General features: G+C 29.7%; 2 long non-coding RNA genes across 2 annotated transcripts in view; one reads left to right on the plus strand and one right to left on the minus strand.

Annotated features, from left to right (window-relative positions):
• Positions 1-23: 23 nt before the first annotated feature.
• On the plus strand, positions 24-4,024 carry LOC111634521. The gene is made up of 2 exons (XR_002758236.1): positions 24-1,753; positions 3,917-4,024. It is a non-coding gene; the product is annotated as an uncharacterized LOC111634521 (long non-coding RNA).
• Positions 4,025-16,035: 12,011 nt separating this feature from the next.
• The window catches only part of LOC111634520, a 44,986-nt gene continuing 43,996 nt past the window's right edge, over positions 16,036-17,025 (minus strand). The window contains exon 3 of the long non-coding RNA XR_002758235.1: positions 16,036-16,561. This is a non-coding gene — a long non-coding RNA (uncharacterized LOC111634520). The remainder of the gene's footprint in view (positions 16,562-17,025) is intronic.

Genomic DNA, 17,025 nt, shown 5'->3' on the forward strand with positions numbered 1-17,025 from the left:
GGGGGACGGAAAAGGAAAATAATTTTATGCGTTTCAATTTCATTTATCTGTGATTTCCATTCTTCACCTTGTCTTATACATCTGTGTTATTTCTTTTAACAAAAGGGGAGAGGAAATTTCTTTATTAATCACCCCCAACAATAACTAAAAGGGAGGAAAAAACACTTTATAGACTTCACTCGAGTGACATTTTTGTGCGGTAATACGTAAAATTTATACTTAAAAAACTTATTTTTTAAAAGCCGTTCTTATGTTTTATAAAAATAAGTTATACACGCTTTAAAAATATTAAAAATCTGACTCTCGTGTGGCAGATTTGGTGTTTTAGATAATGCTTTTCTTTGCTGTGTCGCGTAAACACGTGGAGTGTGTGCGTATCAGAAATTTAGGTGGTTTTTTTTAGATTTCTGGATATAAAACCGGGTTATATTCATTTTTTAATCTTAAATCTTTCTCGCTAAGGGTGATAAGAAGATCCCTTTCGTGCCTATTTTAGACCTTCCCATAATGTAAAAAGCCGTAAGGGGTGTGAACCGTATACCGGGTCAACTTACCTTAATTTTGAGATCTAAACTACAAACTAGTCTATTGTTCTGGAGGAACCGGAGTTTAGGTCACGACCTTAACCTTTTATTACCTGTGATGTTTATCATGAAAACACTGCAAGATTTGCTGTTTATTATATATTTTTTCTTAACTATATTATTAGTATTTTTCCCTTATTAAACTACATTCTCTTTTAACTACCATCCAATTTCCTCAACAAATCGTTTATAAAAGTAGTGGGAAAATTGCCAGCTAGACGAAAAGTCAGTTAACCGAAACATATTTTACAATACTTAACTCGTTTAACCGACTTTTGGACCGGGCCGTATCCATTTTTTAAGTCATTAAACATACTTTACGAGCTTCTAAATAAATTTTTCTACCATAGTTTTTTAAGAAACAAGAAGGAAAATTGTTCAATAATCGCATATAAATGCTAATGCCCTGTGTTTCTTTTCCCAATTATATTTTAAAATATATTATTTATATTTTTCATTATAGAATATTATTAGAAGCTATATTTTTCCTTAAAGATATCAACTTCTCGAGTAATAAATTACGTTACCTTAGGCAATAAATATGTTTTTTCTACAGATAATATCGCACTTAGACATAATTTCCACCTTTTTTTTAATATCTATAACACTTAAATAAACCAAGTATGCTTTTTTAAGCCACTAGATGTGCCTTCCAAGATATTAATTATATTATTTTAAGTCTCCACCTTTCAGAAAAAAACCTTATTTATTTGATTTCCCTGCGAGATTTCTTTTATTTTAAGCCCAACTCTCGAAGGAAGAAGGGGAAAAATACGTTTTTAAGCATCACTCGGGAGTTTCATCCATCTAGAAAGTCGTGTGTCTCCTATTGTTTGCATTGTTTTTTTTATATTGTTTAATTTATAGATTTTCCAGTTTAATTATTTTATATATTTTTTTAAAGATTTTATTGCCGTTTTTTTTTTCTTTTTATGCAGAAAAAATGATATTTAGGTGCGTTTTCGGTAGCTAAAAGGAGCGCTGTTTGGATTAATGGAGCTCATCAATCGAGTTGTGTCGTACAAATTTTGCTTTTGATTGTCAAGACGTGTAAAGTGTCGCCGCCTACAGGAAGATTTCAGTAGTTGTTGATGGGAAATCGATGGTGAAATGTCTGCCTGTGTTGACGTGGTGTTTGTTTAAAAGGATTGACATCTGTAACTGGAGTGGTAATGTCTACCCTTTTTTTCCTTCTTCTTTTAAAGAGATGAAAAGAGAGAAAAAAATTTGCTAGAGTCGAAGCTACTTTCGCTCTTTTCTTTTCTTTTTTTTTTTTTTTTTCTCTTTTGCTTCTAACCCACTTTAGAATTAAAACTGTCAATCATTATGCTAACTGCTGACAGCTTAAGAGACACGTAATTTATTTACTTTGCAATCAGAAATGAGTTGGAAAATAATAAACTTTCGTTTCCAAATGAACATATCTGTTAGATTCTCTTCCATTGGTTATGGTTTGTCGAACGTTTTCTTACGTAAATTTGACGTCGTTCTTCAGAACTTCGCATTGTTAAATCGAAGTGACGTCAAATTGACGTATAAGTGAGCGCTTTTACCATCTAACCTTAGTGTAAGTTGTTTTTTTTTTCTCCCTTCTAAAATTAATTATATAATCAATAAAAGACATATAAATAATAAAATGTATATGTATATTTTTTTTGGGCTGCAATTTGAAAAAAAAATTATAGACTTATAAATTCCCATTATCGTCCATCTGACTGTCTGTCTGTCCTTCCTTAATCTCGAGAATGGCGTTAGGTATAAGGAAATCGAGACCGGATATGGAAAGCTTAGGGGAGGAGACCCGATTAACTATATACGAACTTTCCGGCTTGGACCGGAAGTAACGTGGTTTCAATTCAGAAATTTTCCCCGGAAAGGAGTTTCTCTATTCGGGAAAAGTATGATGTACAGGGGCAAGATTAATTTGAGATCGAGCGCATATATTTCAAATTAAATTAATTAAAAATACACAGAACAATAAAGAGGAACAGAGCCCCTTTCACATGTTCCTTCTTAAATTGTTCCTCTTTAAATTACTGACTTTTTTGTTATAGAATTAATAAAATTCTTGTTTTTAAAGCTGTGGTCATCTTTTAAAACAAGAATTTTATTAATTCTATAACAGAATGTGAGTATGTAAATAATAAATTTGGCCTTGAAGCCAACACATCTTACACAATTTCATTGCTTTCCATTATAGAAAACTTAACTTTATTGCTTTAATTACCATGTTATCTACTACCTACAACCTTTAAAACGGGCATTTTATTTATTTTATAACCAATAAAAGATGTATAAATAATAAACTCCGCATTGAATCAAACTTAATTTGCAATTTTTATAACTGTTTCCGCTACAGAAAAAACAATTACATTGTTAACTTACAACCAGTTGCTTTTAATTATATAACACGTTAGCGGCTATCTACAGCCTTAAAGCGGACATTTTATAACCAAAAATTGATCGTGTAAATAATAAATTCCTCATTAAATTCCATGTAATTTGCAATTTTTATAACTGTTTCTGTTATAGAAAACTTACCTCTGTTGATTTGAAGCTGGCTGCTAGGTACAAATAGCTTAATCAGAGGGGGATCCAGAGGGCCCGGGCCCTCTAACCGTTATAAATAAATTAAGAAAAATCAAGTAAGTACAGGGAAAAATTCTTATAACTTCATCCAAGTCACAGTAGTAAACGGGTGAATGTAGGTTCTAATTGTTATGTTTTTAAGTTAAATTCGTGTATAAATAGGTAAATTTTCTACTGAGAGAAAGAAAATTTATAATATTCCGCATCAAGTTTTGCTATTTTTTAATTACCATGCTAACTAATACTAACAATTTTATCTTTGCAAACCTACAAAATGTTGATAATCTTCTAAACAAACCGCATCCGAGTATTAAATAAATTAAGCTGCTTACTACTAGAGTAATCAGCTTTGTTGCTATAGTAGTAAAGCTTCAGATTATTTCTATAACAGAATAAAATTTAAAAAAGAAAAAAAATAAATAAGACATAACATTAACAATTCCATCTTTCTAACTCCATATCCATTAAAGCTTCTTATCCCTTCAACAAATCAACTTCAGAAAATTAATTAAAAGTGAACTTATTCCATCTTTAAATGCATTTAAATTAATAATGCAAGAATTATTATTATTATAAAATCTAACTCAATAATTATTTTCTTGGTTAATATAACTCCATAAAATCACTTTATTAAGGTTAATTGAGCAAGAGAGACGAGCTAGACGAGAAGTTAAATATTTAAAAATATTGAAGTTTGCGATAAATTTCGATGCATAAATCTAATTTTTTTGCAATTTTTCCAGATTAAATCCATAAAATTTATAAGATAGAACCAACAGGAAGCGTAGAAAATACGTTGGAAGTATCAACTAAGTTTACTGCAACTACTACAAGAATATTAAAATTAATCGGTAAACATTTTTTACTACCTTCCTATAAAGAAAAAAATATATATTTTATAAGTGTAATATACGTTTATAACTCTATAAATCGATAGTAACTGGGTTTTTCCCCCTATTTTTTATATTTTTTCCTTTATAAGATTCGCTGAGTTTGCTAGATCTTTAGATTGTGCACACGTGCATTTTTTCAGTTTCTATACTTCCAGACACTTTAAAATTCTTTTAAAAAATTAAATTAATAAATATCACTCCTATTTTAAAATTAAACTGAAAATTTTATAAGCATTTTATTTTTATTTAAAAAATAATAATAAAAAAAGCAGCTAAACCGCAAGCTGAAAAGTTATGAAGAGGAGCAGTTGTGAGGAGAGAATTTTACAGTCTTCGACTTGAAACTTAAGTTAATTTAATTTGGATACTCAGTAACTTTTCCTTCCATTCATAACTTCAGAATTATTCCCCCAAGACCAGGCTCTGTGTTTAAATATTTGAACACTCTCAGGCTCTGAAGTTTGACAAATGGAACTGTATTGATTCTGCTGAAAGCATGCTGTGAACAACGTCTATATATCGATGTTTACAAGCACTTTCGTAAAGAAACAACATTGGCAACAATAGTAAAGATTGATAAACCTTTAAAGTTCGATACAATCACAACTTAAAATTAAATTAACCGATTAATAATAATAATAACCCTCCCATTTAATCGGATTTAATTAACTGAGGTCACGTTAATGACGTCAATTTACTACGTCATTATTTTACGTATCGGTCGAGGCCAATTGTAAAATTTTATATCCTTCCACTAAAGTAAAAATTTTATTAAAGGAAGCGACGTTTATTCCTTTTATATTTAGAATGATAATGGTTGCTTCCTCTCCCTTTTTTTCGTGTGTATAAATCTATTTTCTCTTCTTTTTTTTTATACTGTTGGCTGCATATTTTGTCATTGAATGAACTGGGGTATTGATTCGACTTGTTTTCAGAAATCTGTTATAAAGAAGTGATGCGGAGGAGAAGATTATGCAGAATTTTATATATTCATTCTGAGTTCATTTATATAAATTTTGTGTTCGGTTATCCTTCCTGTTTTTTTTTTATTTTTTAAAAAAGTGGGAAGTAACTGAACGCTGAATTTCTCCATTTTTTTTCTTCTAAAGGAAGAGGGTTAACTGAACACAGAATTGTTCTGTTCCTTCTAAAGAAAACGGGGATAACTGAACACAGAATTTCTCCCTTTTTCTAAAAGGAAACTGTGTTCAGTTATCCCTAACTAAACGCAGAACTCCCAGTCTTCTTTTAACAAAAAAAAAAGAAAGTAAGAAGATGACTGCACATATAATATTTCCTCTTTTCTAAACTGACACAAGGTAGAACAGCCGAAGACAAAATACCCCATTTCTTGTAAAGAAAACGGGGGGAGACGACCGAAGCACACAATTTCCTCCTTTTACCTAAAGCGATAAAGAAGGGGGGAAAGATAAAATCGACAAACGTTATCGTGTCTAGAAAATTTTACTTAATTACAAAAATATTTCTCATTAAATTCCATAAAAGACGTTTTTGATCGCTTCCATTCATCTCGAAAAATAAAATGTAAATTCCCCTCCCCCTATGGATCCTTAAGTAGGAGTACTTACGACTTTGATTCTAATATAATTTGCACATTTTACTAAAGAAAATCGAGTCTGCACTCGATCGAAAATGTAACATTATTTGATGAAAAGGGTCCCTCTCCCTTCCCCCTTTACTGAATAGAAATATTTTAAATTCCTTTTATTCATAATTTAAATGTCCGAAAGTATCTTAAAGTATTTTTTTAATTATTAATCAAATTTAGAAATTATTTAAGAATTATTTTAATCAGTTTGTCAATAGAAAAACTTATTAATTTTATTCGTGAAAGGGGAAAGAGATGAATAATTTGTTCGCCATTAAATTTATACCTTGGAGAAGTGTTTTTTTTTTGCATGGCGAAAAAAAGGCATTTTTTTCCACTTTATTCTATTAAAATTTCTCTATGTTAAATACTAAAAATCATTAATTATATCGAGCTGTACAGCGTGTACTTATTAACACAGTAATGTTTTTTTTATTTATTTAAGTAACCTTCGTTAAGTTAAATGGAATGTATTTTTTTCCCTTTTCTTCTTCATCTTCCTTTTTATCATAGATCAAAGATGACAGATTTAAAATAATAAGTTTGTATATTGATGAAGCTTCCTTAAAATATTTGTTTTTCTAAAGGTTAAGATTGATGTTCTGGTGCGGTTTTTAGAATTATTCACACCAGAACGAAGGGAAAAATCAATTTTGTGATTACGCATCAATTTTTCAACTTTAATATATTTGATGAATCATTCAGGGAGAAAAAAAAAACCTTTTATATATATCTACAAATGTGTGCGTGAGAGCTTTTATTATTTATTTTATTTTTTTTTTCCTTATTTTTTATTGTATTTTCGATGATGAAGTCTTCTTTCTTTCCTCTGTTCTTCTCGTATCTTTAATATTTGTAAGATGTATATTTGTTTCTTTAAACGTTTCTTTGCCTTCTTCCCATTACTAAAATGCCATTTTTCTACTTTAATATCTTCTCTTATGTTTTATATTAAAGATAATATTAAAAAAAAAAAACACACATCAAGTCGNTTTTATTTGCAATTTTAATTTAATCGACATCTGAAATTAATTTTGTGATCAGTATGGCCCAAACCACTACTACTTGCGTGGTAATTGTTAAATTTTAAAATGTCGATTAATTATCTTCTAAGTGCAAACGCTAAGTTTATAATTATGGAAAGAATATGCGTTCTGTAAGTTCATTTTCTAATGTAAAGTAATGGAATAAAAGTTTATTTATTGTGAAGAAAAAATTAATATACTTTTATATATTCAGAGTTACATAAAGGAGTGAATTGTAGCGTTAGAAAGAGGAAATTACGTGTAAGGTAGCCCAAAAGTCGCTTAACCACGCTTTAGAAAGAGGGTGGTCCACATGTCAGTTAACCAATTTAAAGACTAAATTTCTGCCTCTATCGTTCTACACTTAATTTAGCGACTCGTACTCGCGAGTGTAGTTAACTGACTTTTAGACCAGTGTACAAAATTAATTACTTCGAACGTAATTAAGTACATTGAATTGCGCACGGTTAACTGAATTTTGATCCATCCCGGTAAAGGGTAGAAACTCAATATCGAGTATATAATTAGGCGCAATGAATTTTCTTCGCTTTAGTATTGTCTGTCGTTATGAGCCAAAATAGATATCGATCTGGGGACAGACTTACGACAATGCCAGAGAATGTAAGGAGGAAACAATTTTAATTTTTTTTCGGAAAATTAGACGAGAGATCCAATATCCGAACCCCATTTAAATCAATGGGTTTTAAATTTTAAAAAAAAATACCCTTTCCAGATGCATAAAAGTAGACTCAATATTCCTATCGATGAGACGGAAAGGTTTAAATGTCATCCAAAATAGGAAGAATGATACTAAATCAGGTCTTGAACAAAACAAAACAGGATGGGTATAGGTCCCTGGAAAGTAAGAAGGAAGATCATAAATCTACTGTGAACGAAAAGGGGAAAGAATGATTCTATTTTGGGTATGTTTTGGTGTCTAAGAATACTCTTTCCTTCTCAATGCTTCCGGATATATCTCGTAGGGGGTCTTCTAAAGAAATTTTTGAAATATTTTAAATTTCTTTATATATATAAATAATGCCACTATCATCTTTTGAAATAGAATATATATATATATATATATATATATTCTATTTCAAAATATGATAGTGGCATATATATATATGCATTGTGACGCTGTCACAATGCCGTCCGTGCTGCAATTTTTAATCACATTTTAAACATATGCTCTCGATTTTAGTAGTGTCTTTCCCCTGTATTCAATGAAATGTTCATGAAAATTTCTAAGGATTCGAAGCGAACTCGAACCCGAATTCTCCAGAGAAGAAACCAGGTTCGAGTTCGGATTATTTGGCCCGTGTCCTACACGCATGGAGTCCCAAAATTTCCTTTGTTTGTATGAAAAACAAAACATAGTAATATAAAAGGAAATTAAATTAAAATTTATTCCGCTAAATGGTACAAAAAAATCTATCTTTATTAGCATCTTGTTGACGTTACTTAAATATTTCTACACTTCCGAAGAGTGATAAGAAGACACCAGGGATTTATTCTGAGCGGGGCCCGAGAGATACGAGTGGTGCCTTCACATCTCTCAGGCTCTATACTATTATAATAACGTTTATATTTTATCATCCAGCATTTTAAAAAAAAGTTGCAAAATAGACTGCATGAAGCGAAATATTTTATCATCCAGCAAAAAATAAATTAATTAATTAAACATTTTAATATAAAATACAGCTTAATACATCGATAAATCACTTAAATATTTCGTACACGCTCCATAAAAAAATCATCGGTAGATCTTAAAAGGTATCATTAATAGGGGGAAAAATTCCGTATAAAAAGGATTTAGTGTGCGGTACAAGTAAACTAAGTGGACCCAAAGATCGAACTTTTTTTTTATTTTGAAGTTAAACAAAGTCGAGCAATCGTCTCTAGAGAAAAACTTTTAAGCCTATTTTCGTTATCGCAAAACTGTACACTTTCGTGCCCAATTAAGAATCAGAAAATCTACCTTTGGGAAGAATCCTTCAAAGAAGAGGCACGTCTACGATAAGGGGATTGTTTTTAATCTCTTCTTAAAGAATGTCAAATATCGTATATGCAGTCTGTTGTTAGGGTAGAGGTAGGAGAGGGGGTGGAAGAGAATGTTCCTTCAAAACAATCATAATAAGAAAAAAATAATAATAATAGTAATTACGACGATAATACTAACAAGAAAAAAGTAAAATATATTTTATAAAATATTGTTTGTGACTGAAACAATTTTTCCTAATTTTATTCTACTAAATCTTATTTGAACAGAACCTATAACATTGTTTACTCGGGACTATTAATCTTTATTTTTTCTTCTAGTTTTTTTCCCCTTGCTTCTGGGGAAAAAAACAGGAAAAAATACAATGATTTCCCCTTTATCTTGTTACTTTTCTTCTTCTTCTTCTTTTTTTTCCCTCTAAATAGATAAGAATTTAACGTGAACACACTTGCAAATATTCATATTTTCTAGACAAATACAGCGATAAAATTTCATTTTGACGAAAAGAATTTCTCTCATCAAGATTCAACTTCCGGGATATTTGCTTGAAAATCCAGATAATTATACNTTGCGTAGTTAAGGCTGTGTAAAATGAATTCAATGAATTCTAATGGATTGAATTTAGTGAAAGTATACAAATTAGGCTATTGATAAACGAATTGCATTCACTAAATTAAGCAATGAAGGAGTACTTTAGATATTATCCTGTCGTTATCATATCGTTTCTGCATCTTCAACTGCTATTAACGTTCGTTTTTATGTTTTAAGTAGTGAAATTGCTGAAAATTATTTAATAGTAAAATAAATAAGTGCTTTATTGAGACAATGTAATTAATATAATAACATGATTTTTACTTTCCCGACTGTTGTATGTAACAGAGGGAAAGTATGGCAATCTGTCAAAGAATGACCCCCCTAAGATTTTTATATTTTTCGACTCAGCAGACCTTCAAACGTCGGAAAATACAAAAAATTAGAAGGTTTCTTCTGTATGTATGGGTGTTAGTGTGGGTGGAGAAGGAATTCGTTCACTCAATGTAAAGCTTGATAACAACTGTATTTTTTGTCGAAAATTTCTGAAATTTTGCATGGAGTTTTGTATATTAGGGAGATCGATGCTATTAAATTTTGGTGGTTAAAGGTCGACGGGTTGGTGAGATCATGTCATAACTCGAGTGGGGTCGGACTTAAGATTTTACTCGTTATTAGCATTTACAATTTTTTAAAGTTCTCTCTACCCTCAAAATTAAGCTTTTTATCATTTTATAATAATTAATAATATAAAAAGTTTTTAAAATCTCATAACAGATGGCGTCACACGCAATTTTAACTTTATTTGCCGGGAAAGTTACGCAACTCGTCGCTGGGTTTTTTTAAAGGAAGCAAAATCATTTTTCTCTTAATTTAACACAATTAATGTTTAATTTTTAACAATAATATAGTTAATATAATTGTATTTTTCGAATTTATATTATAACTAAACCCATCTTAACCTGTCAAATAATAAAACACCGATCGATTCTCGAACAATATCCTGAGATAAACTGGAGATTACGACGACAGTCGACCGGAAATACGAAGTAAAAAGTAAGAGTGGATCATTAAAAATGTTTATAACATTAATCCCTTTATAATAACGTACATTTAAACTTCCGAAAATTATAATTATTAATAATTAAAATCGGCTTAAATTATATAATTTAAAAGTTAAAATTCGTACAGGAGAGGGAGTTATTAATGAAATATGATTAGAATCTACACTTCTCCCTCCCTTAAACTCCTTGTCTTACATTCAGTTACATTAAATGGAGGTTATGTTCGAGTTATGAATGGTATAAAGGGAACAGAAGGTAATAAACTGAGCTGTAAGATAAAAGAAAACACGCTAGTGCGTCTGTCTATATGTCTGTGCCATTACATCTTTTGTTAAAGGATTAATGCGATGTAATCCCGTACGAAAGGTAGTTTATAATATTTATTAGAATAAAAACACATTTTTCCTGTTACGGAGAAGAACGAGCAAAGTCCGGGCTGAAATTTTTAATCATATTTTTAGTTTATTTGATTTAAAATATATGCTCTCCACTTCAAATTAGTAGTGGCTTGCCCCTGTACAGTACATCACACTTTTCGTAATAATAGCAGAGTCGTGCCGATCATTCTGCCCTTACGTTTTCTATATCTGGTCTCGAATTTCATCTATCTAACACTTTTCACGAGATTAAGGAAGGACAGACAGCCAGACAGACAGGTTTATAGATCTACAATTTTTTTTTTTTCAAATTGCAATCCAAAAAGAGGAAACAAAATCGAGAGTGGAGTTAGAATGAATTGAGAGAGAACGATATTGCAAGGTTGGATACCTCGGAATTAGCAAAATAGATAGGAAGAGAAATGATATATATATATAAAGGGGAAAAAATTTAACTGTCATAAATTCTGAAAAAGAATTGGACAAATGCCAGTGTTATAAAGAAAGCGCAGTAATGAATAAACTTCTTGCAAACTTTACAAGATCTGGTCGATTAGAAAAATGTTTCTGTCAATTTGATGTATCGTTAAGGAACGTAAAGGATATCTTTTATCACCAGACAACAAATACCTCTTCTCTACTTGCCTCCCCTTCTCTCCCTCTCCATTCTAATCACTTCGTATGTTAAGACATTTCTCAACAATCTAGCGAGAGGGTGGGAAAAAAATTCCCTAAGTAAGAATATCAAGGAGACGAAGGGAAGACAATTAGAAAGGCAAACTTTATTGAAGGAGTCGATAAAAGTGTCGTTAATGTATCCCAGATATAAAAGAAATATCTAGAACAAATAGATTTAGAAGTATTGAATAAGACATTATCGTAAAATGACGTCTTAATCGCTTGATACGACTAGAAAGATAGTAACCAGAAACGCTTACAGCTTAAGTCACGTCTACAAAAGTAGAAAGTATAGTTGAAAAGATACAGATAAAAGAACAGAGTTCTTCTCCTGTTTAGTGTGTAGCATACCTTAAAAACTTATAGACTATATATATATAAGGAGAAATGTTAAGTATGGCCAATTCGGAAATATTACAGATATTGAGAAACAATATACAATACCATTTGGGATTGTTTGTATTTGAAATGCAACAGAAAAGTATTACCGTTGCTTCGAAGTATACTCACGGAAGATTCGATGAAACGTATGGCTTTATATTCCTAATATTTTTTAAAAAGATATTTGAAACCATAAAAAAATAATACAATTTTTTAAAACACTTTTCAATTTTATACCGATGTACAGTACAGTAGTTTGTTTATTTTTTAACTTCTGTGGGCAGTAAGTGGGTGGTTTTTTTTTTCAGTGCCCCTCGTGGATTCGGCTAAGCCCACAAGAGGGTGAATGGGTGGTGTGGGATAGGGCACCATATTCGGAAAAATTATTGGAGATCCCGAGTGCCCTAGAACAGTAGGGTGACGTTTTAACAGATGTTCCGGAAATTTATTATAGTATTTTAGGAATATGTTTTCAGTTCTGTAAATTCTAAAATGTTTTCTAAATATGAACATTTACTCTTTTAAAAAAGATTCGTAGGCCTAATCAATTCAAAATTTCATAAAGCTTTCATATCTTTCTCTAAAAATTTGATTGATTTATCAACTCGAGATGCCACTACACTATGGCACAATTGTGTTACATAAGTTTAATTACTGGTAATTTTGACTTGCAATGGGCTCTTCTACCGTGAATGAGGAATGGAGAATGGTTCCTGACTTTTACTACACATGATAAAGTGAGGGTTGAATCCCTAGATCGGAATTCGAATCCGGAACCCTCGCGCAATAGGCTAGCATGCTAATAAGCATGCTAGCCTATTGCGCGAGGGCTCCATTTAACCGATTTTTAAAAATTTTATTTGTTGACACGCATTAAACAGAAGCAAGCCAGACCTCAATGCCCAGATCTTAACAATTTATGATAAAGCTCCGAACCCGAATCTTCTGACACGTGATAAGTAACCATCCAGATGACATTTTAAAGTAATTAATGAATAAATAGTTGTATTAATATATTATTGTTACATCGTCACAATTCCTGAATGAAATATTTAATCATATTTTAATTTAAATAATCGCATGACTTCCAGTCTGGATCGGAAGTTCGTATAGTTAATGGGGCCTCCGACCCCTGAGCTTTCCATATCTAGTCTCGATTTTCATCTAACTCCGTTCTCGAGATTAATGAAAGACGGACGGACGGACGGACGACGGTGGTAATCTATAGGTCTGTAATACAAGGTAGAGGTTTATACAGTAAAACCTGTCCAAAACTGAACCTGAATAAAGCGGAAATCTGCGTAAATAGGAAAAATTCTCCGAAACGGAGCGATTTTCTATTTTACAAAAAAAAAAAACCTGCCAAACAAGAAAAAAAACCTGCCAAAGAAAAAAAAATATTCGGTATCGTGCGATTCCGGTTTACGCAGGTTTTATTGTATCCCATTTTATTCAAATTTCCAGCAAATTTCCGTAGAATAAAATTAATGCATGGCAATGTAAAAAAAAATACATTATCGGTATCTAAATCTGTTATATCTTTTAACAGAGGGAGAAAAAAGAATTAGAGGAGGTGAAAGTTAGACACGTGAATTGATCACGTGCGAATCATTCCTCGTATCCCGTTTAGTACTTTCGAGCACGAAAGTTTCGATTGGATCAATCTTTAAGAAAGATTGATCGAGTATACAATCTGGACACTTAGTATCTTATTTGTAACGTGGTTATAGCCAATAAAGAGATGGATAGTTGTAATTATGCAGCGTATAGTTGTGTGCGAACAATGATTGATAATGATATAATATTCTTGAGACACAAACGGGATAAAATTTCGATTATTTAAACAGAAAAAAAGATATATTTTGTACAAAATTGGAAATTTTATGAATAAATCTCAAAGGGAAGGAAAGGAAAAATAAGTAATTTTCTCTTTAAAATAGACTTATTTATTTGTTTTCTTCTGCGGCTTGACATTCTTAACCACCCTGGGAAATTAAACTTAAATGAAAATCATTTAAAGAATTTTTGAAAATTTCCCGTCTGGGAAATGAAATGCCAAACAATTGGCTTATAAAACTGTTATTATTATTAATTTCCGCCCTTTCTTCTTAAATTCTGATACATTTTTTTATTATTATATTTTTTCGCTCGACGTTAGAATTACTGAAAGATCTCATAAATGTCTCATTATATAAATAATAAGAGGAATTTTTGGAGTGAAATGACTCCTGTGTTTTTCTCTGTACAGTATTAAGTGATCGTAACTTCTTTAAAATTGACGTTAAATTTAAAACTGTGGAATAAATATCGCTGCTAGAGTTTGAATGTGTCGATAAATTTTATTTGTACTTTTAAATTGTAAAAAAAAAAAAAATGAAATTATATAATTTAAATTTAATGCCTCGTAAAAGCAATTTTTAATAATTATGTTTAAATTTTTAAATTGTTTAAAACACGACAAATAATAAATATAAATCACGTTACAAAATTTTAAATTTAAACCAATAAGGAGATAGTTGAAAAAAGCTAGCCAATAAATTTAAATCGTAATTTCAAATTTTTAAATTTAAACCAATAAGACGATACATTGAAAAGAATAAGCAATAAATTGACATTATAATTTAAATTTTTAAATTTAAACGAATAAAGAGATATATTGAAAAAAAAAGCAATAAATTGACATTATGATTTAAATTTTTAAATTTAAACCAATAGAAATATTGATTGAAAAAACACAAGTAGTAAGTTTAAATCAAGATTGAAATTTTGAAATTTAAACCAGTAAAGAGATAAGAGGTAAAACGATAACCAATAAACAAGCTTCTTATTTATTTATTTTTTTTTTTTACTTTTTAAAAATTTTCGAATTATCGAGAAATATAGTAGTAGTAGATTGGAAAATGATGTGTTTTCCATTACGATAAATTTATTTATTTTTTCGCGAAAAGATATGATGATATTTATTGAGTGTAAATTTCGACCATATGCTATTGGGAGGTTGAAGATTATTTGTCAAAGAAGGGATTAACAGAGAGAAATATCGATTGAATGAATCAAAAGCAAACAAATCCCGCAAAAGAGTACATAGATTGTTGTCAAAGACACAATGCTCTATAAGTAGACAAGCGAGTAACTCAATAAAACTTGTTTTATCCCAATCCAAGTTGATCTTAAAAGCTCTCGACGAATAATATTTTTCTGATCAATTTTTTAATAAATTATTTTATTAGATTAAAAAAAGTAATCAATCTAAAACTCAATTAACACCTTCGATTAAAGTAAAAAAATTTAAAAAAAAAAGCTCTTCTATTGGTCGATGATTCGATCCAATCTCATTCCTCCTCTCTTCTTTTATTAGTTAATTTAATTTTTAAAAATAATTTTTTAGAACCTAATTGGTTTATTTTTTTTAATAATATTTTTCCAATTGGTTAATTATATTTTAAATTTATTTATTTTTTTATTTACCAGATTCGTATCGATAATTTTAAATAAAATTTTCCTCGGATGCGAAGAGAATTTTGATTGAATGAATAAAATTTAATTTAAAATGCAAACGATACAGTCGAGTTTGAAATTATTCGCTCTGTTTTGTAATTAAATTAAGCATTCTGAAAGCGAAAATAATTAATTCCTTTATAACTTATAAAGTCATTTTATGAAAATAATAGTTTTAAAATGCTAATTAAACGTGTCTTTTAGCATTCGTGATTTTTGTTTTTTTTAATGGAAATATGTTAAATTAAATTTTAATATTGTGTAATATATAAATTTAAACACTATATATTCATTTTAATATTTAATTATTAGCTTATTCCGTAGTTTATTTATAAATAGAAATATATATTATATTTTAAATGGGCGTTGATTAGTTAATTTCAAATTATTCGAATTTGAAATTGGCCAATCAGTGTGATATTTGAATTTCTTTTTACTAATTGACCAATATGTAACATTTACTGAATTTTGAAACTGGCCAATAAACGAAATTTGAATAATTTGAAATTAACCAATCAACGGTCTATTTTTTAAAAATTTAAAATTTTAAATATTTATTTATTTCCTATTTGTTATCGAATTCCACAAATGAAATCGATTGGATCGAAATTTCTTTTTTTAAATTTAAAAATTTATGACGTAATTTAAAATCTTTATCCCTATTGGATAAAAGATTTAATTACTATTTTTCTTTAGTAAATTTTCTCGTAATATTCGCGTCGTTAATGTAAAGTACTTTTATGTAAATATAAAGTGAAATATGAAGTTATTAATGCAATTTATCAAAATATGGAAAAATAAATCGATAAAAACACTTATTTTACTCAGTGATAATGTTTTGATAACGGGAGTGAATATGTCAAGTCATTTTATCATTGAAATTCCCATTTACCTCATTTCAGGATGATGTCCCAAGGCAATATCAAGTAACCGTAGGCATATGCCTAGTTAATTAACTGTCGCGTTGCTAATTATGTCACGTGAAACGGCGTATATCATATTTCCTAGTTAAAAACACGCAAAAAAAAACCCATTTAAATATACTTTTGCTTTATCTGTATGAATCACACTGCTAACTCTTCTCCTATTGGTCAATCATAATTTTTCTTGCATTCTTATTGGCTACTGTTTCAAATTTTTAAATTACCGAATTACATCTCCCATTATTAACTCTCCTCCTTATGGGCACTATGGAGAGCAGTTTTCCATGCCCATCGTGGGTTCTTCCAGGAGGGTGATGAAGGATGGGACGTGGGCATATCCGGGACAGACCATCCATGAAAAATTTCTGGGTTATCCTGCGGATCGATTCCGGATCCCCCAGAGCGGTAGTCTGAAAATAATCTATAATTTAAATTCTTTTCGGCATTTTTTATTGATTCTTATCATTATCAAATTAAAATTTTAACGTAGGTTTTATATAAAATTTTCTGAATCGTTATTTTTTATTTAGCATAAATTAATTAAGTAATAAATTAATCGAATATTTTACCGGTATAGCTTAAATTGTTACAAATTTTTAAATTTAAACGAATAAAGAGATATATTGAAAAAAAAAGCAATAAATTGACATTATGATTTAAATTTTTAAATTTAAACCAATAGAAATATTGATTGAAAAAACACAAGTAGTAAGTTTAAATCAAGATTGAAATTTTGAAATTTAAACCAGTAAAGAGATAAGAGGTAAAACGATAACCAATAAACAAGCTTCTTATTTATTTATTTTTTTTTTTTACTTTTTAAAAATTTTCGAATTATCGAGAAATATAGTAGTAGTAGATTGGAAAATGATGT

The sequence above is a fragment of the Centruroides sculpturatus genome, unplaced genomic scaffold (assembly GCF_000671375.1).
Source record: "Centruroides sculpturatus isolate CEXI.00-Female unplaced genomic scaffold, Cexi_2.0 scaffold967, whole genome shotgun sequence".
Taxonomy (NCBI): Eukaryota; Metazoa; Arthropoda; class Arachnida; order Scorpiones; family Buthidae; genus Centruroides; species Centruroides sculpturatus.